Genomic DNA, 26,688 nt, shown 5'->3' on the forward strand with positions numbered 1-26,688 from the left:
TATTGCAATGTTGATGAAAATAATAAGCATGTATTATTATTGTTATCGTAACCTTCATTGGCTTAACGATCCTAGTTACAATTTTTTAAGGCTGTCTTCATAAAACAATTCACACTGAATTATGTTCTTGTATATGTATTTACTTCTATCAAGAATTTAAGATAAGAAAGGCGGATGAGACACTTTTCCCAAAGTATACATGGCATTCAGCCATAGGCAGAAAAAAAATAGTACTAATTTACTGATTTTTACGTTGCGTGCACAGTCTTATTTTAATTCCCAATGGCTCAACACTGAATTAGAAAAAAAAATCCTAGCCAAAACATGCAATACATATACACTACTAACTGATCTTGTATTCTTCTATGTGTCAATCAGTATCTATAATGGAAAAAGTTCTGGCATAAGAATATCCTTTTTTCTCTCTTTTCCAATGCAAATGTTAACAAGAATCATAGATTAGTATGCATATCAATGCATGGCACTATTAATACTTACAGACTCAAACATTTTTCCAAGAAGAGATTCATGTCCACATCAGAAAAAGTCACTCATGAAGTATCCGATTCCTAATGTCAGCTCTCTCATCTTAGTTCATGCAAAAAGAAAAAGTGACAAGATGACAAAAGAGAATACATCAGTGAGGCAGTGAGTAGAACTATGTAGACATCCCAATTTAAAAATCTATAGGTAAACTTTTGTCTTCTGCATGTTCCGGGAGACCTATTGGACATCAAAATAGACAGACTAATAAAGGGTGAAAAATAGAATTGCACATACAAAGAAAAGACTCACATAGGGGAATTGCACATACAAAGAAAAGACTCACATAGGGGAACTATTGATGTGAATCAGCAATATGCAAGGACGTTCTTATCCATGTAATTTAAACTAACTTTTTAAGTCTTATATTATTTCAGATACACTCCAGAAGACAAAAACCTGTTTATGGAAATGATGAACTGTTTATGTGACCCACACTTTCCATGACTAAAAGTGTAATTAAATTAATGCTAATCTTATATTTTCCCATCAGGATGGCACAAATAAACTAACCATGAGAAACAAGTAATATGTATTTCAGTGTCAATTACAAAAATGTAATGATTTCTTCTCCAAACTACTGCATATCTACATTTCATTTTCTTCTATATGAACACTGCTTTTTATTCAGAACAAAAAACTAATTGTTACTCATGCATTAAATTATCCAAATTGCCTCTTAATTATACTCTTACAAGTATTTTGCTGGAAAAGAAAAGAGTGGCAATATAGACATTAAAATGCTTCTATTTAGGACTAAAATAAAGAAGTATTGCTGAATTATTCACCTTTCATGCTTCTATTTAATTACAATGTAGTTTTTCTTTCTCTCAGTCTTTTTAAGTAGAGCTTCTTCAATTATCAAAGTGGAAACACTTCTATTATTCAATACATTTTACATGTTGTCTGCCAAAGCTAGAATATGAGAGCATGTTCCAGTTGCAACGTACAAAATAACATATTAAGTAATAAAATTTTAAGAAGCTTCAAGAAAATTCCAAGCTACTTGAAGTTTTTTTCCCCTTTGTTTTGTACAGAATGGAATCCTACAACATTGGCTGTAGCCATAAATAGTAAAATAATTGGAATTTCAATATCCCTAAGGAGGCAATGGAAACCACTTCTGCAAAACCTTGCCCAGAAAACTGCAGGAATTTGTTGAGGCAATCTTAAAGAATTGGACAGGATTTAACAGAAAAAAACAACAACTGTATGCAACACTCTATTATGACCTAAAACACATATCTTCAGTACTATATTTGAGTTGATTTTTTTTTAAAAAAAACTAGTGTTATAGAAAGACCAGCACTAAATAGTAAGGATAAGATGCTGACATTTCCCTAATTAGGCACAGAATGTCTGAAGTCTTCAATTTATTCAGAATTTTACCATCCAAGGTTTCATGTTTAGTTTTCCAGGGACTTCAATTTGCAGACATATATCTGTTATCTTCTCCAACTGACCCCTTTGGAAACACTGGATACAACTTCCATCATCTTTAGCCACAGAGGTAGTCCTTGACTTACAACATCAATTGGGACTGAAACTTCTGACTCTAAGCAATTTCATTTTTAAATGAGCCATCACATGGCCATGACCAATTTTATGACTATTCTGCCACAGCTGTTAAGCGAATCACATGGTTGTTAAGTGATTGACTCTCCTTATCTGAAGCTCACTGAGAAGACTGCGAATGACAATCACATGGCCCAGGGATAGGGCAACCATTATAAATATAGGATGCCAAGTACCTGAATTTGGATCATGTGATTACAGGGATCCTGAGATAGTTGTAAGTGTGAGGAATAAGTCACTTGTGTCAGCACCATCGTAACATTGAACGGTTGCTAAATGAATAAGTCAAGGATTACCTGTCTTGGTGGATGACAGAAGTTTAGATTAACATATGTAGGAGGTACTATATTTCACAAAACTGTTCCATAACTTCTTAATTCATACAAATCAGAAAATTCTGTCACCTCTCCCAAACACTACACTTAAGAAACTTGTGTTATGCTCACCTTTACTCCTACAGAACAACTGAGCAGAAATGTGTTCAAATTTACCATTTAAACTCTTAGCAGGTCATCTGAGCCTGAACAATCTGTTTTGCAACCGAGATCACAATCCTAGTGCCCTTTAGGACGGACTGAAACGCCCCACTACGTCTGTCAACCAAGGGAAAGGTATAGCGGTGTTTTTACTCCGATCGTCTTTGGCTGTCAAGAAAGCCGGCGCCGAACAAACTGTTGGTTGTGTGCATATGCGCACAAACACCCAGCGTAAAAACTAAACGTAAAGAGCAAAACGCCTTTTTAAACGCCGAGAGAGAGAGAGAGAGAGAGAGAGAGAGAGAGAGAGAGAGAGAGAGAGAGAGAGAGAGAGAGAGAGAGAGAGAGAGAGAGAGAGAGAGAGAGAGAGAGAGAGAGAGAGAGAGAGAGAGAGAGAGAGAGAGAGAGAGAGAGAGAGAGAGAGAGAGAGAGAGAGAGAGAGAAACGTTGACACTACCCAAAGGAGCCATCCCAGCGCCTCCTCTCATTTCCTTGCCTTGAAGCGGCTTGGACCCTGAAGGGAAGAATTCGCGAATGCTGCCAGTCAAACAAAAGAGGGTGTAACAGCTGCAGAAGAAGACGGGCGGACCCAAAGGAAACCAAGCGACTCCCCCGAAAAGGCGGGAGCGCCCTATTTTATTTTGGGAAACCCAGCCAAGCCCCGCCCCTCCCTCTTCCGCGAACCTTTCGGCTCTTCCCTGGACACGGATCCATGGAAGAACAAAGAGTTTTATTCCTCCACGCCGTGGGAATCCCTAGGACCCCGCGGCGCCGCCTGCCCTACTTCTCTCTCCCGAGGCTCGGGCATTTCCTCACCCAAGGGAGGAGCCAGAAAGACAGAGGACGGAGGGAGAGGAGTCCTTCGCCCCCCCCCCCTCTTCTTCTCACCTGACATTTTTACCTGGCGGGAGACCTTCCGCTGCTTCTGCCGCTTTTGGGGATGGGGAGGCTCTTCGAAGGCTCCTCCGCCCGCCTCGGCTTCACGCAAGCGACGGCTCGGAGGCAGCCAGACCCGCAGCGCTTCTCTCGCTTCCTCCCTTCCCCCTCCTCATCCTCATCCTCGGAATTACTCCGGCGGGAAAGGAAGGAAGGGGAAGGGTTAAAAAAAAGCAAGAAAAAAGCGCGAGTGGGGGGCTCGAAACGGCCCCGTAAGGTTCGGTCAGAGCCGACAAACCGAGAGCGTTTGTTCCGGACTTCCTTTGGAAAGTCCTGCCACGCCGGCCGCCCTGCCCCTCTCTCACCTCAGCCGGCCAGATGTGGCGGTCGCCTGCTCTCCTCGGTGAGAGAGGCAGAGGTGGCCTTGGTGGGAGTCTCTCTCGTTCCGAGGGGCGGGGCCAGCGGGTCCCTCCTCGGTGGCGGCGGGCGGTGGGAGGCGTCACTCCAAGGAGCGGCGAGAAAGGAGCAGGAGACCGAGGCGGTTCCGAAAGTTTTCGGCGCTTCGGTTGACCAAGGGAAAGTGCGGGCTAACCTGCGCCGCTCCCGCATGCTGACCGCGGGAGAACCTTTCCTCCCGCCTAGGCTCAGCCGGCTCGTGAGGCAGTGGGGACGCCGGGTGCAATCCAGGTATGCAACAACCGAGCCTCCCCGCCTCTGGCTGAAAGAGCCACACTGTCACCTGTGCGTTTAGGTAGGTCTCTGACCTGGGATCCCGAAAAAGAATTTGTCTCCAAAGAATAAACTTTACCTACTGCCTACATGCAGAGTGTGTGTGTGTGTGTGTGTGTGTGTGTGTGTGTGTGTGTGTGTGAGAGAGAGAGAGAGAGATGATGATGATGATGATGATGATGATGATGATGATGATGATGATGATGATGATGGCAGCAACACAGAACTTCCGATTGGTACACACGAACTTTTCCTTTGGAATCGTGCTCATTATTGCGGATTAACGCCTACAGTCCATAGCGAATGCTTAACCCGATCCTCGCTTTTCCTCGCCAGCATTTTTGTATGTGTGTATGATTTACCTGTTAGGGAGGAGTGTACCCGGGAGACCGACAGGCGAATGTGTGTAGGTAGGAGATGCTCGCTTGAATGGGAAATGCATCAAAGTCAGGCTTAAGCTCTGTATCTTTAAGGTAGCCCCAGGGATGAGCAAAGTAGGAGAATCTAGTTGGTAATTCAAGAAGGGGAGGGAGTAGGAAGAGAAAAAGCAGGTCAGCTCCTCCTCCTGGGGCAAAGGATATTTACAATGGTGGCAGCTGGTACTTTCAAAAGAACAAAATGACACCTAAGTGGAAGGAAGGAAATTCCATTTTGAAAACTTGGTTTTTACACTATGCTTCATAGTGTGGTCTTTTTGCCCTATCCTGGTTCAAACTGGAACAATTAGTGATAGCTTAAGGCAGTGATGGCTAATCTTTTTGGTGATGAGTTCCCAAAACATGCGTGCAAATGCATGTGTGTGCGAAAGGCCAAAATGCAATGCGAGCAACACACACACACACACACACACACACACACATCCCCTGCATGTGCATGCATGTCCCCGCATGCACCCTGCCCTCCCCCACGCAGATGTACCAAAGGCCCAAAGACCAGCTGGCTGGTGGGAGGTGTGCACAGATGCTGGGTTGGGGCAACAGCTAGCATGCCCGCAGAGAGGGCTCTGCGTGCCACCTGTGGCACGTGTGGCATAGATTAGCCATCACAGGCTTAAGGGCTAACCAACTGAATGCAATAGGGTGGCTTCACATTCCCTCAACAAGGCATTTGATGACACAGAGATGAGTGTTTCATGACAAAAAACTTCATCTCAGCCATTCCAGTAATGGGGAAAAGCTTTACACTCACAGGACAGGAAACAATGGATGGAGGCTGATCGGGAAGGAGACAATCTGGAATTAAGGAGAAATTTCCTGACAATGAGAACAATTAACCAGTAGAGCAGTTTGCCTCCAGAAGTTGTAGGTGTTCTATTCCATCATTGGAGGTTTTTCAAGAAGAGATTGGACATGCATTTTTCTGAAACGGTATGGGGTTTCCTGTTTGAGCAGGAATACCTTCAAGGTTCCTTCCAACTCTGTTATTCTTTTAGTCAGCTCTTAGGTGCACAGACAGAAACAATTTATCCAAGCTTTGGGAACTATTGGAAGACATTCCAAATGAAGGAATGTGACCACTTCACTTTCAAGAAATAGAAGGAGAGTATTTTCTGAAGTAGCTTTGAAAGAAATCTTAGTACAGATAGTCCTCAACTTACAACATTTCTCTTAATGATCAATTGCCATTACAATGGCACTAAAAAAAGTGTGTTTTCACCACTTTTCATATTTGCAACCTCTCCGGCATCCCCATGATCATGTATGATCAAGATTGGCAATTGACTCATATTTATGACCATTGCTGTGTCCCAAGGTCATGCAATCACCTTTTGCAACCTTCTGATAAGCAAAGTCAATGGGGAAGCCAGATTCACTTCAACAACCGGGTTACTACCTATTAACTGCAGTAATTCACTTAACAACTGGGACAAGCAAGGTCGTAACATGGGTGGCCAAAATTCACTGAACAGAAAATTTGGGTTCAATAGTGGGCATAAGTCGAGGACTACCTGTTTATATTTTAATGGAAGTAAAACACTCCTTCAGAGCTCTATGCAATCTTTTCACAAAGTCATTGCTACTGGTTGCTCTCCAAGTAGTGAGTGTGTGTGTGTTGAAGATTGGAATTTGGTCAGTCAGGGAAAAAAGCATCAAAAGAATCAGATCTGCATTGCTCAACTTTCAGCCAAAAACTTTTAATACCATGACATCTAGAGTCTTCGTGGAATGTAAGCAGCCATTTACGAGAGAATAACCAATCAAAAGAGCTGTTAAAACTAATTAGACTTTTTACAAAAGAAGAAACACTGCCTGGACAATTTCATGTCAATGGGAATCTTTCCAAACTATTTGAATCATATACATAAAATATTCTAGAATAAGCATCAGCCAATGAAACAAAACAAAACAAAAGTTTCCTGGAAAAGGACTGAAAGGTAATTTGAGAAAGAGCAATCCACCTTTCTTATTCCAAATCTGACTCTAAGATTTAGTGAATTTGGAGGAAGGAGAAATTCTAAACTGAGGAATCTCAAGGTCATAAATTCTTATTTCAGATAGGCAGATCTCCAGCAAATGACAGAAGATAGATTTTTAAAAACTCTTATTTTAAATACTGTGTGGGGAATATGATTTATCTATAATTCTATAGATAAAAGGGAAATATATCCCTTTTTACAGACCTTGACATAAACATACTTTATGATTTGGGAAATAAGTTTTTGTTATATCAGGTTATCTGGCATATGGAAAGAATAACAAGATTGAAAGATGTCTGTGTAATGTTGGATCATAGACCAAAAATGTGTTACTAACTTATCAATATATGGAGAATGTTGACTTTATTAAGCATGAAGTTTAGCAATAAATATTGAGGGGAGACAGCTTTACTCCCAAGTTACAATTATGGATTGCCGTCTGCTTTTCAACTGGTTTGGTATGTAGGTAATGGAAAGTCTGGCCAGATAATACTCTGTGTGATCAAAGTTTAATGCAAAACCTGTCTGTTTTCTCTATGCATTGTAATATACTTTTACTTTCTTTATATTTTCCCCCTTTTATTGTATTTCCTTTCCTTTCCTATTTTCTTTTCAGGCCAGCCTGGCCTGAACAAAACAAAACAAATTATTAATCATTGTTAATTTTAATCGATTTTTAAAAAATGTTATTGTTAATTCTAATTGGGTTTGTTTGGGATATTCTATTTAATTTTTTAAAAACTTTTGTATTATGTGTTTCTTTTAATGTTGTACGCCGCCCTGAGTCCTTGGGAGAAGGGTGGCATATAAATCCAAATCCAAATCCAATCCTTTATTTCTGAATAACGAAAACTTTTTAAAGACCACAGGAAGATCCATTCCAAGAAATTTGAAGGCATACATAAAATACTAGTTAAATATTTTCAGTAATTATAAAACTAATCACTTAAAAAGATCATGGAGGAGATTTTTGAATATACATTGTAATTCATGAATTTCTTAGGCTTCTGGATCTGAATATTCAGGTGTCTATAATCTTGGAATGCTTAGAAAGGTCTCAGTGTAGGACTGACAAGGATAATTGGTGAATGGATTCCTGGGAGCTTACTACATTCTTTTGCAAAAAAAAATTTTTTAAAAAAAATGCCCCCCCAAAAAAAATTACCAAAAAAGGAAAATAAAAAGACAAAAGTACAGAAAGAACAAAGACAAAGAAATAGAATGAACAAGCTTCCCATATCTTTGCAGCAAATTTAAGTACAATTACAAAATTATCTCTTACTCTATGATTACAAAAGAAAGTTCATTTTCTATTATCCAGATTTTCTAATTACAAAAACCACAATTCATAAGTTCATTTCTTTCCATTTTATACAAAAAATCTCTAAGGGGTTTCCAGTCAACTACTAATGTAGATACAGGTAATCCTTGACTTATGACCACAATTGACCCCAACATTTATGTTAAGTGAGACATTAATTAAGTTAATTTTGCCCCATTTTACAACTTTTCTTGCTACAGTTGTTAAGTGAATCACTACAGTTGATAAATTAGTAACCTGGATGGATTCCCCATTGACGTTGCTTGTCAGAAGGTCGCAAAAGGGGATCACATGATCTTGGCATGCACCAAAGGTCATAAGTATGAACAAGTTGCCAAGGACCTGAATTTTGATCACATGACCATGGGGATGCTGCACAGGTCGTAACTATGAAAAATGGTCATAAGTCACATTTTTTCAGTGCCATTGTAACTTTGAAAGGTCACTAAATGTTGTAGAGTCAAGGATTGTATTGCTTTCTTTGTAAGCAAAGAAGTTGATTTGGCCATCTCTGCAAGTTCCATCATCTTCTCCACACATTGAGCATTATTGAACCTTTCTACCTTTCCCTTTAAGTGAGCCTGGAGTAACAGTCATGCCAGGTGTGAAGTGGATCATCGCATAACTGACCTGATTTCTACAATTATTTTGTGTGATGATCAAGCCAATGTAGTAATTAAATGAATCTGTGGTTGTTAAGCAAGTACTGTGTGGTGGTCTCTCATGAGGAATAAGACACGCAGGCAAGATGTCTCGGGATGAGAGCTCAGAACAGAGTCCGAAACCCCCTTTTATTATTACACTCATTAGCATACAATGTTATCACTTAGGCGGCCAGAGTTGCCTATGTCCAGTTACTTTTATGAGTCATTTATTCTGTTTTCCACATCCCATGCGCTTTCATTGTTTCGTGTGCTCTATGGGACATCCTGTGGGAGCAGGTCTCTGCAATTATTCCCACAGTACTGTGGTCATTAAATGAACCCATTGTCTGCAATGGGTCTTTTTCATTGGTAACCAGAAGTAAATGTGACAGATGGACACTTAAGAAATATGAAATATAAATAAATAAATAAATATCAGTTTTCAGCAAAAAAAAAAAAAAAAAACCAACCTTGTATATAATAGTCATATAGCTGCGGGACACTGCAATTGGACAATAATGTGGGCTGGTTTACAAACATTCCAAATGTGATTATGTGACTGTCTGGCTCTCTCACTGTTGAATCTGGGTTGTAATTACCTTTTTTGGTCCATCATAACTAAATGCTTATTAAGTCACCAGTCATAAATCAAGGACTACCAATATATCTCATCCCTTTATTCTGTATATAAACTATTCTAAGGGTTAATGTGAGTGTGTGTATGTGTATATGCAGAAGGCAAATCTGTTTGTGACAGCAACTGCATCTTTGTGTTGCTGTGCAGCACATAGGGCGTATTATAAACCATTCATAGTGATCTTATTGCTACTTAACAGCTGCTCTGGGTACATAATCCTTCCCTGCTGTGGTAATAAAAGCCTAGCACATATCTTTGTTGACTCAGGAAGCAAATAACTTGTTCAAATAACAGGAAGCAAATGATCATGTTCAAATATCAAGAGTATATGTGGGATTCTATAATAGGAGATGCTACACACTTCTTTCTTTTCAGTTATGTCTATTAATAGGAGAAATATTTACAGTGATCACCATCCATTTAGTAGACATTGAGGTAGAATCCTAATTTTTAATTTTTTCCATTATAAATGACAGGGCAGTACAGATCACCCTCTTCAGCAGGATGGGGAACTCATCTTAATTCAGCCCTTCAACAAATAGTGATTTCTAAAACTTTAGTAATAATGAACAATCCTGGCCAGAGGTTGCAATAAACACACAGGAAAAAGCACTGTGAGAAACTGGCAACTCATGGGTTGCTTTTTGGTTATCCATGATTTTGTCATATGTCTTCTGCAATATGAAAATTCAAATACAATTTCTACTCTTCCTGAAAGGCAAACTAGTTTCTATAGAGTGTTACTGGAAAACCACTGAAGATGAAATTGCAGGAAGAAACATCAGTAACCTGCATTACTCTGATAACACTATTCTGGTAGCTAAAAATAAAACTGATTTGCAATTCTAGTAATTAAAGTCAAGGGCATAATGAAAATATGGCACTAAGCTAAATCTAAAGAAGTCCAAACTAATGCAACAGGTATACCATTAGCAACCAACTTTAGAACAGACAGTGAATATTAATTAAAGTGATAGATATTTCCTGCCTTTTTTAAGATCCACCACCCACAGTAAAGTAACCAGTAATCTTACCTGGCCTGCACAATATGGTATCTCCTTCCATTTTAAGACTCCTTCCAACATAAGGATGGACATTTTCTTTTGAAAGAATTGCTGATAAATTATAGACGTTTTTAGCATTTGCTTCTGCTCATTTGAAAACAAGCAAATGGGAAAATATTCAAATATAGACTAACTTGGAAGATTGGGTCTCATAACTGGAGGGGACGAATCAGCATACAGGAAAGAAGTCCAAAAGGTATCCGCATGGTGCTCAAGAAACAACTTACAACTAAATACTAGTAAGACAAAGAATATGGTGCTAGATTTCCAGAAACACAGAGAGGAGCTGGCCCCATTGTATATCGAGGGGGGCTGTGTGGAGAGGGTTTCTTCTTTTAAATTCTTGGGAGTGCTTATTAGTCAAGATCTCACCTGGAAAAACAGCATGTCTCTGATGATTGGAAAGGCCTGACAGACACTTCATTTCCTTAGAGTCCTGCAAAAAATCAGGTGGAACAATGGCTGATGACCTCTTTCTATCGGTCCACCATAGAAAGTGTCCTCACATATTGTGTTACACTATGGTATGCTAGTAAAGCTGCAGACAGGAAGGCACTACAGAGAGTGATCAGTTCAGTACAAGAAACCATTGGTTGCCCTCTGACACCACTGGATGACATTACCAGGTCTTGCTGCTTTAGCAGAGTAAGGAAGATACTCACACCCTGGTCAGTGTCTCTTTGTACTTCTACCATCGGGCAGAAGACATCAAAGTATGGCCAGCTGAACAAATAGGTTTAAAGATAGTTTCTATCCTTGGGCTGACAGACTTTTAAATACAACCACAATCACTCCATGCACATGCTAGGGTTTTTTTTTCTTTTTCTTTTTTCGTTTCTGCTATAATTTTGCACCAGTGAGGTTAAAACCAATTTCGTTGGATTTAAGTACAATGACAATAAAGATTATACTTATACTTATTAAGCTAAAGACTAATCTTCATTGCTTATGACAAACTGCTTGCCAGGTGAATTTAAACCTTTTAGTAATACCTCAACAGGTCTCTCCTTTTTTCTCTCCCTGTTGAACTTTTTCTTTTCTCATTTCCTTCCCTGAGGCTAGATTTCTTTCTTTTTTTTAGTGCAACTCTTGTCTTTCCTCTACTTATTTCTTCTGATGGAAGCTTTGTGGGTGTTTGTTAGTACTTATGTTTCATTATGTGACAGTGGCTAGTGTGTGAGACAATGATTGGTATAAGCAGATAAGGGATAAATTAAGGTAAAAATAGACTGTTTAATTAGTGCCTAGTAATCCAATTAGAATGCTGTACTATCATGAACCTGCACTTTTTAAAATGTAGCTTCTGAGAGATACATATATATATTTATCTATCAGAAGCTACGTGTGTACAGAAATATCCAATCATGCAAATACATGTATTGATTTACATGTATGTTACATCTTCACAGAATTAATTTCAGCTTGAGGTAGCCACACCAGCCAGGACACAGGATATTTTTACCCAGTTGATAATTTAGTTCCATTCCTTTTTAATGGGTCATCTTAAATTCTAAGTCATCTTCCTTTCTGTCAGGCTCCTTGCCTTAAATTTGGCAGAATTGTCAGGGCACTCAAAGTAATCTGGCTAGATAAGAAAACTACTTTCCACAGTTGATTGCCCTCTATCAACATGCAGTGAAAAGACTTGTTATACTTATAATTATCCAGTGGTTAATTATGGCACCCTTGACCCTGCCTACTTTTTACAAAGTTTGATATTTAGACCTGTATTTTCATGTCTTAGATCTAGGCAGCTGACATTTCTGTCCCAAATGCCAACTCCTAACATATCTCCCACACTTTCAGGTGAATATAGCACTACTTGGTTAGCTATGATTGCTGTACTCTTTTTTTCCACAAATGTGAATTTATACTTATCTGGCAAAGAGTTTGGACAGAAGAATGCTATATTAGGAGTATCAGATACAGGAAACATTGTTCTAGTACATTGGAAAGTTGACAGAATATTTTAATTTTACTGAGATATTATATAATATGACATTATATTAATGTTAATATAATTTTGTCCATCTGTGTCTCCAGTTTGCTCCATAAAGAAGAGCGTGCATAAAAACAGAGAAGCCACTGTCTGAGGGCAGAATTAGAAACTAACAGCAGTCTGAATGGAATACCAAAAGAACCTTTGATTTGAGCTTTCCTACTATCAACAATACTCCTGAGGAATAAATATAACATTTTTAAAAATACTTTATTGAACAGAGTTTTCTGTCTGTGCCTTTTTCTATAATTTAATAATTTTGGTCAATGACAATGGCAACAAAATGTAAAAAAAGTTTGTAAATCAGATCAGGAAAAAAATTAAATATCACTCCAATTGCTTTAAACTCTACTTTCTTGTTCATTGAACAAACACACACACATGGACGCACACACACACAAAATTCAAGTATTAAAAACAGAACCTAGTAATCTACTGCTAACCTTAATCACATCTACATTTGCTCTTTCAGCTTTGCTAATGATTCCTTTGGCCATTAAATATTAATTACAGGTGTACAGTTTGTGATATTCTGATGCATTCCAAATGTTGGGGAAGTAATCAAGCAGAACATATACATTCTCGACAAGCAGCAGGTTGAAAATCCTATGAATTTCAGCTCCAAATATGGCAATAATTGAATAGTTCATTCCATATGGGTTGATACACTGATTTATTAACTGCCTCTTCTTCAGCAATGACTGTTCAATATAGATTCTAATGTACACAAGATGATATGTTAAGTTCAAACAGTCTTTATACTTTTAAAGCAGCCTTCCAAATGATGTACAAACTAGGACACTTAATTATGTCTTTTTATTTTTAAAAGATAATAATATAGGGCCCACCGTTCATTTTTCCCAGACGGTTAACAAATTCAGGATTTCTGTGGCAGAAACAGCATCAGGATTTTTTTTTAAAGTCTAAATATTTATTTCTTTTAATCATCTTAGAGGTTGACCAAATCCAAAAACTTTGGACTGAAATGGAAGATATAAACATAACACCCCAAAGACAGGCTCAACAACCAACTTACCCACAAATTTGGGAACAAAACCAAGTTTTAAAAAAATGTTGAAACAATATCGGGATAAGGTTTCTGTCTAGACGTTGTTCCAGAGAGCAGTAATAAACAAAGGTACATTTTTAGGTCCTGATTGGTTAACATTGTTTAACCGAAGGTTCCTGACATTCCTTCACTCTGCCTGATCTTACTAGTTGGGAAGTGCCTTCATAACTACGCTTTATATCTTGAAGCGAATGTTTCAACAGAAGCATTTTAAATGTTTAAATGGAATAAATTCTCAATATTTCTCTTAGGTGTATCAAACTCAGTTTTAAATACCAATTCCCCCTTTTTAAAAAAAAGCTTGGGTACTTATTCACACTTTTAAAAGAATTAAATTCTGTGTTATTGGAGAAACTCGCCTAAATAATGATTAATGTCAATATAATTAATAAGCATAATAAAGAGAAAAATAAATAAATAAATAATGCTTTTCAATCATTTAAAAAAAGAAAAAAGAAAAATGAGATTGATGACAGAAAAAGGGGTAAATGCAAACCCAGGCTACATAGAAGACCTCCCTTTATGATACTTTCAAGCATTTTGTAAATAAAAAAGAAGATTTGTGAACAAATGTAAAACAAGCAGATGTCTAATTAAATGCTGAAGATAAAACAATATTGCATCCCACATTTCTCTCATCTATTCATCTCTATTGCTGACAGCCAAAAACTGTGTAGTTAGTTGCATGGTTTTCACAAGCTCATTAAGGACAGAAAGGCCTTAGTGAATGTTTATTGCAAGTCAATATGACAGTATGCCATCAAATACAATTGGGAAAGGATTTTAATAATTTAAGAGTTAGTATTTGTTTAAGGACTTGATTATTAACAGATAACAAGTCTCAGTTTAATTGTTCAGGCAATTATTATTTTTATGAATGAAACTTATGACATCAATTCCACAATATCCACAGGCAAGTTGCTCCCTTTACTTAAGAATGATAAAAGAGTTTTCCATGGAATAAATCAAAGGCTATTGTGATTATTACTTATAATCAGAGAGCCTACTGGTTTGATATTTAAAAAATGACTGATTGTGTTCTTCCATGAGGCAAACTTGGAGAAATATATTATATATACATATTCTTGGAAACGTCATGTCTAAAATCCTTTTTCCTGACATTTTCTTGTGGAATTCTTATGATTGATGTACTAAGGAGCCAAGGTGGCTCAGTGGTTAAATGCAGCACTGCAGGCTACTGCTAGATCAGCAGGTCAGCGGTTCAAATCTCACCGGCTCAGGGTTGACTCAGCCTTCCATCCTTCCGAGGTGGGTAAAATGAGGACCCAGATTGTTGGGGGCAATATGCTGACTCTCTGTAAACCGCTTAGAGAGGCCTGAAAGGCCTATGAAGCGGTATATAAGTCTACTGCTATTGCTATTGCTATAATAACATTATAATACAATAGGAAAACACCTGTCTTGCAAATAGAAGGTTCAGAAACTATATTCAGTTTCTGAAAGCTTCAGTTAAACATGATCAGTGATAGGGGAAAAAAATCCTGTAACCTTGCAGAACCTCTGTCAGTTAATAATGCAACTTCTGAATTTTTTTCATAAGGTCTTGCTAAAATATTGATCCTGCTCAGAGGAATAAATTGTACCTTTATTAGATCAGACATGAAGGTATACTATACATACATACACACACACACACACACACACACACACACACACACACACACACACATATATATATATATGCATGCATACATACATACACACACACACACACACACACACACACACCCCTACCTGGAACAATTTTTGATGCAATTATCATATTTGATCTTTCATCATATACAGTACTTACATATACAGTACATCATACACAGTACATACGGCACTATTTCCTTTATGTGTAGTAAAATCTAATAGAATACTTTAAGACAAGTGATTAAATGGGTGGAGTCATTTCACACTTTATGTAATTAAAGTTAAATAAATTAAACTCCCAGACCTAAGACTGAGGCTGGTGAAGAGAAATCCAGTACTGTAGTAGTACTCAGACTAGGCAGAATTGTTCTGTAAACATGAACAGAAGGTCCCTAGGAAACTAGAAAGGGAATGATTTTTAAAAAGTGTGATTTAAGCTCTGGAGCAGGGACAGAAATAGGATTGGATTTATGTGAGTCTGCAAGAGACTGATCATCTTTGTGCACATAATTTCTATCTCACATCCAAGAAAGCAGTTTGCCTGGTTTTATCACTTTCATGAGCTTCTTTGTAAGCAAGTCCTTCAATATGAGCTTAAATGTCTACAAACTTGAGATTTATTGCTTTTTGGTAATATGAAGTTTGTCAGCAGCCACCCATAATTTACAAGCAAATAATCTTATATGAATGAAGCATCAAAAAGTATAAGCAGATGAAGGCCCATGGGCTCATTCTATTTCATAAAGGTTTTCCTTTTAGGCTAGTCTAATTCAGTTTGATTCAAAATCTGTGTTCAATTTGCATTTTACTCCTTTAATCTGGCCATTCTGAAAAGCAAAATGTTGTACCAATTAATTCCCTCTGTGGTGAGAAAAGCAGCTAATGGTCTAATAAAGTTCTTTTCCTTTGCATCACTGTTATCAAGGCATACACATTGTTTAGCTATGGTTCACTTTACCATGGCTTATTTAATAAGCCATATTAGTTCATACTTATTAAGTCACAATGTGGCTTTCTTGTCTGTGACTAAGTGTGATGCAAGAACACAAACATTATAGCATGCAAACCACCATTTATGTCTTAATGCAATGTATGATGACAAACAATTGTGAACTATTTCAAAGTCATGGTCAAAGAATTGTGGCTCTGTGCAATATGTGACAGCACTCTCATAAGAAGTATTATAGCAGTGATTATATTGTTTGTGAAAATCCCATAGCCTTGGTTAATGTGGAAACAAATAATTGCCCCTTTCATGCATTTTTAAATGTGCAAATGCCTACTGGAAGATTTTTTAAAATCACATACATTTAATGGTTCTAACCACATATCAACTTCCTACTGCAGCCTTCCATGATCAGAGACAGAAGTTTGTAGGCTCCATGGCCAATTTAGCAGAATCAATATAGCAAATATATTAATAGCAGATAAAGAATTCAGCCAGGTTAACGGTTTCTCAACTTCTCCCTTCAAAGTCAATGGGGCAAATGTTGCAAATGGTGATAATGTGACCATGGGACATTGGGACACTGCAATTGCATGGAATTCACCTAACAATGACCACTGGACCTGCCACAACTGCCGTTGTTAGTCAGTGCAATCACATGACTTTGGGCTTTAGAACTACATTACTTAGCAATGGAGTTCCTGGATCCAATTCCCATTATTAAGTAAGAACTAACTGTATTCAAAATTGACAAAGACACAAAGGTGTTAAATATCTGCCTTCATTTTCCTTGCTTGCACAATTATTACATGAAACATTACCTTAATAGTACATTAAGTATTATTACTAAATCTCCTAGGTATTGTTCAGTACAATATATACTTCTTGTTTCAGTGTAGTAACTGAACAATGCTAACTTTAGAGGCATCCTCAACATCAAAATTATTTACTGCTGATACAGAAGACCAATGCTTCCAGGGGCAGTCATTATCTAGAGAGGTTTGATGTCCCAGATGCATAGTTACTTAGCTATTTTCACCTATTAATTTTTAAGCTGGTGGTTCTGGTAATATTTCAACAATCATTAACTAATTAATTTACTTCCAATGTCATTGAAAGTGAACAATCCCATTAAAACAATGTTGGTATTGTGTACATTTTTACTTTTTTTTTTCACTGTGAGATTGTTTGGCTGTCTATGGAAATTCTATTTGGCTCTTGGTTCTGCTTAAATTGGGAGGAAATAAGGAATAAAAGTCCACCTCTCACTATATTGTAATCATAATGTGCTGAAATGACTATTGATTGCATATTGCACTTTGAATGATTTTGTTTGCATTTTTTAAATCAAATGTGTAATCATAGCGCTGCAACTGATTTATTATACTGATGTAGGATAGAGTTAACTTGAAACAAATGGAATTGCTTTCACAAATGGCAAATATAATTGTTCTATTTTAACCATTCAATTTTTTTTTAATTACGCAGAGAAAGCTTCAACAACGTCAGCTACATTTTAAAGAAGGATATTTGATGGGCATAATGATGCAAATGGAGACCAGGGCATTCAGAAAGCAGACTGCAGTTATGAAGGAAATAAAAGCTGAACAGGCTAAATTGGACATTTGGAAAGCCAAACAGAAAGATGAAGCAAAAACTGAAAAGAAAACAGAATGAATAAGACAAAATGAGAAAGCAAAATAAATGAGCTAATGGAGTTTTACTAACAGTTGATTCTGAATCATATTCCCTTCTTGTTTTCCCATTCTTAGGAAAACACCTGGAAGGGAAATTATGCATGGAAACTAACAAGAAAGATTAAAGAATTGTTCTTTTAACCACTGTTGTGTGATCATTTTGCTTTTGGTGACAGTACCTCATTGTCTCCTTTCAGTAAATCAGTAAAGTAAGGAAGACTTTGAAGCCATATTTTAAATATAGTTGATTCCTTGCATGTAACAAAAGTTTCAATAGATTGCAGTAGGATAGAAAGCTCTTTTCAGGTAGTCCTCAACTTATATAGCCATTTATTTAGTGACTGAAATTATGGTGGCATTAGAAAAAGTAATTTAAAACCAGTCCTGGCTGTGTCAAGCTACCCTCCTCCCAGAAGAATTAAATATTTTGAGAAATATTTAAAAAGGCAGGATAAAATATTTCCCTAAAAGAGAAATAAAAATCTTAGGGGAGACAGAAACTCAGAGCCCCAACTCCCTGCCCCCAGCAGATATTTTGTGCCCATTAAAGACTGGGTCATCCTAGCTACAAAACAAAAGATCTTCAGCTCCAGGATGATGGGATTAAGACATGACCCTCCTGGATATAATAGGATTAAACCACCAGCAACAGAGCTCACTACATTGCACAATCTCCTAAAGACATTGTATGAGCCAAACTGCAACCAGACAAACTCCTAGGATTTGTACATGGCTCCATGGGAGTCTGACAACAGCCAATAGAATATATTTTCATGCACAGGAACAGGAAACTCAAGTTCAAAGGCCAAGAGAAGGTATAAAAGCCACCCACTCTCAACTCGATGTGGTCAGTTACCCTGGACCTCAAATCCATGTGGTTCTGCTTCATCATTAAACCATCTTTCCAATTAGCCTCCATGTTTCTAGTGTCTTTCTCCCGGCTTGGAACTGAACCAGATGGATATTTCTTCCAACATGGCACTTAAAACCATCACAGCATTCCCACCACCACATGATCAAGATTCATGGAGTAATGAGATCACCATTTGCGACTTTCTCAGGTAACTTCCGACAAACAAAGTCAATGGGGAAAACTGGATTTGCTTAACAATCTCATGCTTCATTTAATAACCATGGCAAAAAAGTTGTGAAATCAGATGTCATTTACTTAACCATCGTCTTTCTTAGCAAAGGGAATTCTGGTCCCAATTACAGTTGTAAGTCAAAGACTACCTGTATATGAATTAGGACTATAAGTCTTAGACACACCATTAGTCAGCATGGAGGGCCTCATAAGTTATTACCAATTGCTATTTGATAAAGCCATCAAATATATAAAGAATGAACAGTATAAAAACACATTACACTGTTCATAACTGATTAGGGGCATAAGTGCTCAGCCATTTTTATATCCAGGCAATTTACTGGATATGTTTAATCAGGACATTTAAAAAATAGATATGGAAACAAGCATTCACAGAAAAACTAATTAGAATTACCTCCATAGGACTAAAGCTGTTTTATTCTGAAACATTGGGAATCCAAAGCCATAGACTAAAAAAATTAGAAAAAAATCAGCAAAACTTACTTGATCGATCATATATAGAAAAACAACCAGCCAATAGCTGAGGTAATTTAAAGAATTAAATTAGAATGGAGAAGGCTGCAATAGTCCACCACTGTTTTATTTATCTTGGTGCTACAGCAAATTGCCTTAATCTAGGCATTTCTCCAGGTACATGCAACTACTTCCCTTATCAACTGAGGCTGGCTGGAAATGAGAGTTGATCAGACTACCGGTTGGTCAGCACTGATTGATAGCAGTTCTCTAGGATTTCAGACTGGATATTTCCCAGGCCCTGCCTCAGCTTACCAATTATGATTTCCCCACCTCCCCTTGGCAAAAAAAGGGTTCTACCAAGCCCATATCAATGATTTGTTCTGTCTCTGGTTCATGAAAGAATTTAAACAAACAATATGGGACTTTGCTACTTATCCACTCTCTGTTTATAGGGAAGAAACACACAAGGGAACCACTTTCTATGAAATCACAATAATCAAGGAGTCTGTATAAGTTGCTTTTGTAATCCAGTTTCAGCTGTGATGTTCACCTCTGTTTTCAAAAAACTAGAACAACAATATTCAAAATTTAACAGAAAATTAAGGGAGTCTTTCCTGTACTGTATAATGCAAAGTTCCAAGACCTGAGTCACCAATCCAGGGATCTATTCTGAGAAAGAGAAATGGGATTTCAACAGGAACCTCTGTTACAGAACCTGCTAATAAAATGTAACAACCCAAGTTATTTTAGGATACTTTAATTTTCACTAACAATGATGCCATACATCATTCCTAAGATTTCTTGGAATACTCTGAGGGAATACAGACTTGATCCTCGGAATGGGGAACAAATTATTAGAGGAAGGAATTCTGAAAAGATTACTTAGTCCTAGAAACTCAAAGTAACCAATCCTTGTTTGATTTGGTATAGGTTGTGGTACAAAGAAGCTGCTAGACTTTCAAGATTCTATTATTATACCCTCAATGAAAAATAGCCCATCTGAAATCCCTGCTGTTCCTGTTTCTTGGCCTTACCTACCTTGAAGGGACCTTTATCTGTAGCTTTCGAGAGCTCAAGTGACATTAGAATACCAAGAAGTCCAAAACTGACAGAAGAATTCTCATTTGAAACTATCTTATGAATGATCTCAGAAGGTGGGAGAAGCCAGGGATAGATTAGAGAAGAATGAAAATCTCCAAAGATTAAGACAGAGCCAGCATTCTTGTTCTTGTCTTCACCAAATCAGAAGCAGCATAAATGTTCAACTCTCTGAAGGATAAAGTGTGTTTGTACTTTCAACATATGCTTTGTGTTTGCATGGAAAATGTCAGCAAGCATCTGGAGTAGGTATGTGACATCAATTTTGACATACTGAGCACTGTCAATGAAAGAAATAAAGATTTATCTTGCTTTTCTAGAAAGGTAGAAAATGTATTGTGTGATTTTTTTATAACTATCATAACAGAATGCGCAAACATGCGCGGATAAAGTTGCTCGGCTTCGGACGGACCTGGACTCCAATTGCGCAGAGCCGAGGCACCAGGGGAGAATCTGGATGGACATCACTGGATTGATTTTCAAGCTGTTACCCCTGAGGAAGTGGACAAGGCCATGGGAGCCGTAAGTGCCTCCACATGTGTACTGGACCCGTGCCCCTCCTGGCTGGTTGCTAACAGCAGGGAGGTGACATGGGGCTGGATCCAGGCGGTTGTTACCGCCTCCCTTCAGGAGGGGTTCTTTCCCCCCGCTTTAAAGGTGGCAGTGGTGAGACCCCTTCTGAAGAAGCCATCTTTGGATCCAGCCGTTTTAAACAACTATCGTCCAGTCTCCAACCTCCCCTTCGTGGGGAAGGTTGTTGAGAAAGTGGTGGCCTTTCAGCTCCGGTGGTCCTTGGAGGAAACCGATTATCTAGATCCCTTCCAGTCGGGATTTAGGCCTGGCTACAGCACGGAAACCGCTTTGGTCGCGCTGACCGATGATCTCTGGAGAGCCAGGGATGGAGGTTATGCCTCCGTCCTAGTGCTCCTTGACCTCTCAGCGGCCTTCGATACCATCGACCATAGTATCCTTCTGCGACGACTGCGGGAAGTGGGGGTGGGAGGCACTGTTCTACGGTGGTTCTCCTCTTACCTCTCGGACAGGTCGCAGTCGGTATTGGTCGGAGGGCAGAGATCGACCCCTAGGCCCCTGAATTATGGGGTGCCGCAGGGTTCAGTCCTGTCCCCCCTCCTGTTTAATATCTACATGAAGCCGCTGGGTGAGATTATTCGACGGCACGGGATAAAATACCATCAGTATGCGGATGATACACAGTTGTATCTGTCCGCCCCGTGCCAACTCAGTGAAGCGGTTGACGTGATGTGCCAGTGCCTCGAGGCTGTTAGGGCCTGGATGGGGGTTAACAAGCTTGTTCTCAATCCGGATAAGACCGAGTGGCTGGTGTGTTTCCCTCCTACTAATTGGCCAAGTTTTCCATCTCTCAGGCTTACGCCCCTCAGACAGGGTTCACAATTTGGGAGTCCTCCTGGATCCACAGCTGACTTTCGAACACCATTTGTCGGCTGTGACCAGGGGGGCATTTGCCCAGGTTCGCCTGGTGCACCAGTTGCGTCCCTACCTGAACCGGGAGGCCCTCACAACAGTCACTCGTGCCCTTGTGACCTCTAGACTGGACTACTGCAACGTGCTCTACATGGGGCAGCCCTTGAAGAGCATTCGGAGACTTCAGCTTGTCCAGAATGCAGCCGCGCGAGCGATCGTGGGTGCACCTCGGTTCACCCACCTAACACCTATCCTCCACGAGCTGCACTGGCTGCCTATTGGTCTTTGGATACGCTTCAAGGCGCTAGTCGTCACTTATAAAGCCCTTCATGGTATTGGACCTGGGTACTTGAGAGACCGCCTGCTGCCAATTACCTCCAATAGACCGATTAGATCCCACAGATTAGGCCTCCTCCGAATTCCATCTGCCGGCCAATGCCGACTGGCGACTACCCGGAGGAGAGCCTTCTCTGTGGCTGCTCTGACCTTCTGGAACGAGCTCCCCGTGGAGATTTGAACCCTCACCACCCTCCAGGCCTTCTGCAAAGCCCTCAAAATCTGGCTGTTCTGACAGACCTGGGGCTAAAGAGCTGTTGCCCCCCGCCTCGAATGGTATGACTGCTGTGTGTTTTTAAATTATGTATTGTTATGTTTCGTCTTTTTTATTTCCTGTTTGTACTCCCTTCCCTGATTTGAATTGTGAGCCGCCCTGAGTCCCCTTCGGGGAAAAGGGCGGCATATAAATGAAATAAAATCCAAATCCAAATCCAAATCCAAACATCAAAATGTCATAAGCAGTACAAAGTTGGTCTCTATGAAGAAAAGAACATCTATCAGGAGCTTCCAGTTGGACTGATGAATCAAGAAAGAAGTGAAATACTCTCTTTCTCTTGGGAATAGGAATTTCTTCATGAATTTGAGAAGCATGGAAATTATTATTCTCTTCTCTTGGTTCTTTATACTTAAATCATGTCATCTTATGGTATTAGTTCCTATTAACTCTTTCCCAGTGCAGTGCAGCAAATTACCTACAAAATTTGCATAACTTGAAATAATTCATATTGTTCGGGGGTTTTTTAAGTGAGAAATGGTGACTTCAGGCACTGATTTAAAACTGTGCTGTCACAGAAAAAGATTTTGTTGTTGCTGTCATGAATATTATTTCCATAGCAAAATACTCCTCTTGAAATAAAACACCACAGTTTGCAGCTTTTTAAGGACAAGATACTATTGCCATATGAGGAAGCTCCCAATGCAAACGTCTTTGAGAATGACTGCAAATGCAGCCCATTCTACCCAATTCATTCCACATTCATCTGACCATCACTAAGAAGTCTCAGGATGATTCTAGATCCAACCAAGAAACAGGTTTTCCTAAAAAAATGGAGACCAGCTGATTTGAGCCTTACAACATACATTGAGAACTACAAATTAGAGTGAGGTGCCAAATTAGGAAAGCATTTTGAATTAGGCATTTGTTTGGAGTAAAAGAACCAAACACAGCTCACAATCTCTTTACACAAAACCCATTTCTGATTATTGCAAGCTTTATTTATTTCAATGGTCCAATGGAATCATTTGTTGCTACTATAGCCACTAATAAACAAATTCCTTGTTGACTTCCTATGAATCACCAGATCTCTGTCAACAGAATGAATACCAAACAATAGATGTACCTTTTATTGGCAGTTTGAAACATAGAATGGATCCCACTTGATAAAAAGCGTCCATGAAAAAGACCTAAAACAAGATAGATCGATGACATCAGCAAGTATTGTGGGCCCAATTGGCAAAAGAAAGCTCAGAACTGTATAGGTTGGAAACATGCAGACGAAACCTTCATCCTGCAGTAGATATACAATATCGATGATAATGATAATGATGATGATGATGATAATGATGATGATGATGATGATGATGATGATCACGACATAATTGTTTCCGAAAACAAGTGTAACCCAAGTAAAGAACTTCTATAAAGTAATGGATAATTGTTAACTGATTAAGCATGTTTGATATTGCAGTTTGTTTGTTTTTGACCCTGCCTCTATTATTTCTATAAACAATCCAAGGCGGTGAACAAATCCAGCACATCTTCCTTCTCCTATTTTCCCTACAACAACCTTGTGAAATGGGTTGGATCGAGAAAGTGACTGGCTCAAAGTCACCAAGCTGGCTTTCATGGATTGGCTAAGGCAGGACCTGAACTCACAGCCTCTCACTTTCTAGCTTGTTGCCTTAACCACTGGACCCAAACTGGATCTATTTGTTGTTTGATTATCATGGCGTGTCTGTACATTTTGTAGTTTTTATAGCCACCACGGAGTTTTAGCAGTTTCAGTAAAACAGTCAAGAAAAAAAAGCTCCTCCAAATTATAGTGTTTTTTGTTTTATCAGTAGACAAGACACAACATTTTCAGGCCTCCTGGCTCATTATAGAGATTAATCAGGGGGGAACAAGCATGTTGTGATCACAATCATCCCACTGTTCTGTTAATTTTTACATGAACAGGCTAAAAGTCTGTGGTGCTGTTTTATTGGCCAACCTCCTGCTGGGACAATTCTGAAAATGCTTTTGATGACTTCATCTGGGTATAGACATACCGAATGGGTATATGTGTTTGCTTCTGGCTGAACATTTTAGGATTGGAAATCCAAATACATTTGAGGCAGGCAGGTATAGATATATGCTATTTGCCATACGTTTAATAGAGCAAAAATGTGTAAAGTCAGCAGAGATAGATTATGTACTTCTAAAATCAATTGCTATAGTAATAAGCAAAATATTTTAAATGTATTGTTGTAAAACTAAAACAATGATTAAAAATATAATAGAGAAGGAGAAGAAGCATTGCCAGCTTCTTTAAAAAGCTTTGCTCCAGCATCCAAACATACAATATTAATATATCGAAAGGCTTCAGAGAGTAGATAGAAGATAACCAGTTGGTGTCAGTTGGTGTCAATTTTTGAATGCTTTTTTTGAAAAGCATTCAAAAACTGCAGCACCACCTGTTCGCAATACTCAATCTGGGAGTGACACAAAACAGAGCATTTTAGGATAGAATTTCTGAAGTGTGGTTCAAAGTCCCCTAGATTTTCCCAAGTCCCAGCCTATGTTGAAAAATATTAATATCCCTTCAAACAATTGTGATAAGGTGATAGCAGAAGATATGCCATTTTTTTTAATACAGTAAATATTAATAAATAACTCAAACAAGGTAAAGCTCCTTGGGATTCTCTATAATTTTTAAAACTAGGAAGAGGGCCTGGGGAAAAATATTTAAGAAACACTGTCTTAGGGTTTAGATAGAATCATATGGAAGAAAGCATATAAAGTGGGAGTTTGCTAAGAAGAGCTTTATGTGTTAAACTGGGACAAAAAATGAGATCACTTCACACAGATTATAATAACGATTATAATATATTTATATATTATATAAAATAAAAATTCATTTATTGTTTTTGAACTACCTTAAGAGAATCAGAAGCCCAATAAATGTCAGATAACTTGTGGCTGAACCAAAACACCAGAACATGGGCTGTGCATCTAATTCCATCTGCTACTCACCCTCCTCGTCCTTCCTTCCCCAGACTGGAATTATAGTGCTTCATTAGATTTTTAATAGTGTTGATTTGTTGACAGCCCTAAATATAAGAAGTCACAGCAATTTTCTTCCTTGTGGTGCCAAAGAAAATACTGAAACCCTGCCAGGATGGTCCTCAGTGATGCCACACAGTAGCAATGTGGGAGGTGATGCATTGCAAATGTCTACTTGTGTGGAGTGATTTTAAGTTCTTTCTTACAAGGTCTCTCTATAGGTCTCAAGCAAATATCACTGTGCATAGGGAATTGCATAATTAACTGAACCAAACAGGAAATGTTGAACTCTTGTGAACAAACTTTTTGAAAAGTCATCTATTCTTAGAGTTATATTAATGCTCTTTGTCTTCCTGTCAGAAATGGTCATTAAAGCGAGTGCATAGAGAGCCATCCAAGTGTAGTAGCTGGTATCGGTGGCTGGTATTCGGTACGAGAAGTATTAAATTATGTCATTTTATTCATATCCTCAAATGTGGTGTTATGACTATAGCTGAACCCAAAGTTATCATTTGTTTTGATGGGTACTCCAAGGCTTAGGAGATTAATATATTAGTATGTATTAGTATGTGTTACCTGTAGCAGTAAACAACATAGGCAAATCAGCCATTGCTTCTAGCCATTCACCAACAGCATCATCATATGAAAAAAAATGTTTGTGAAAGTAACTAAATCTGTATTTGTACATACAGATTTACCTCTGCTCACTTATTTTAGGACCCAGATTGTTGGGGGCAATATGCTGACTCTATAAACTGCTTAGAGGGGGCTGTAAAAGCAGTATGAAGCGGTATATAAGTCCAAGTGCTATTGCTATTTGTCACTGAATCATACTAGAATTTCAAGGCTGCTTTTTATTCATCTTCCATCTTTCTAAGTTGGTGTCCTTCTCCACAACACAAATGAAGGGTGAGTTCTAAATATGTCTTTGTCTTCAGAACAGGAACACAGGAGTAAGATAATGCTATACAATCTAAAAATAGGAAGATGTCTGTGATATCAGACTCCATGACTTAAGGAGAAAGAAACCCATACTTTGGTAACTTTGACTTAGGATGGCCACCAAGACACAAATGATTACAGATCAAATATTGATTAGAATTTATGAGTCAAAACTTCAGTTAAAAGCCATGGATATTAAGTAATATCATACAAATACTAGTTTAGTAGGATTAAAATAAATTGGGTTACTGGATAAGATTGGAAAAGTTCCTATAGTAGTTATTGAGTTAATTTTAGGATGTTAGGGAAAAGGCTGCCATTGAAGTTCTATATCCATTATTATATAGAAAGCAAGATTTTTTATATCAGTCAGTGAGATGGGAGGCATATAAATTTAA

The 26,688-nt window shown here is 38.4% G+C and overlaps 1 protein-coding gene and 1 long non-coding RNA gene across 3 annotated transcripts in view; one reads left to right on the plus strand and one right to left on the minus strand.

Moving 5' to 3' along the window:
• The window catches only part of TMEM200A (transmembrane protein 200A), a 51,755-nt gene extending 47,901 nt beyond the window's left edge, over positions 1-3,854 (minus strand). Inside the window, exons 1-3 of one of the 2 annotated variants that reach the window (XM_087718498.1) lie at positions 3,483-3,854; positions 2,565-2,711; positions 499-588 (exon numbers count right to left, since the gene is read on the minus strand). The gene's annotated coding sequence lies outside the window, so the exon portion shown is untranslated. The remainder of the gene's footprint in view (positions 1-498; positions 589-2,564; positions 2,712-3,482) is intronic. The other variant, XM_014053713.2, reaches the window with a different exon arrangement.
• A 1,240-nt stretch (positions 3,855-5,094) lies between these two features.
• Positions 5,095-12,620, plus strand: LOC148045101 (uncharacterized). The gene is made up of 2 exons (XR_015697173.1): positions 5,095-6,573; positions 12,325-12,620. It is a non-coding gene; the product is annotated as an uncharacterized LOC148045101 (long non-coding RNA).
• The last annotated feature ends 14,068 nt before the right edge of the window (positions 12,621-26,688 follow it).

This window comes from Thamnophis sirtalis, unplaced genomic scaffold (genome assembly GCF_051295495.1).
Source record: "Thamnophis sirtalis isolate CommonGarterSnake01/CBP01778 unplaced genomic scaffold, rThaSir2_p1.2 scaffold_6, whole genome shotgun sequence".
Lineage (NCBI taxonomy): Eukaryota > Metazoa > Chordata > Lepidosauria > Squamata > Natricidae > Thamnophis > Thamnophis sirtalis.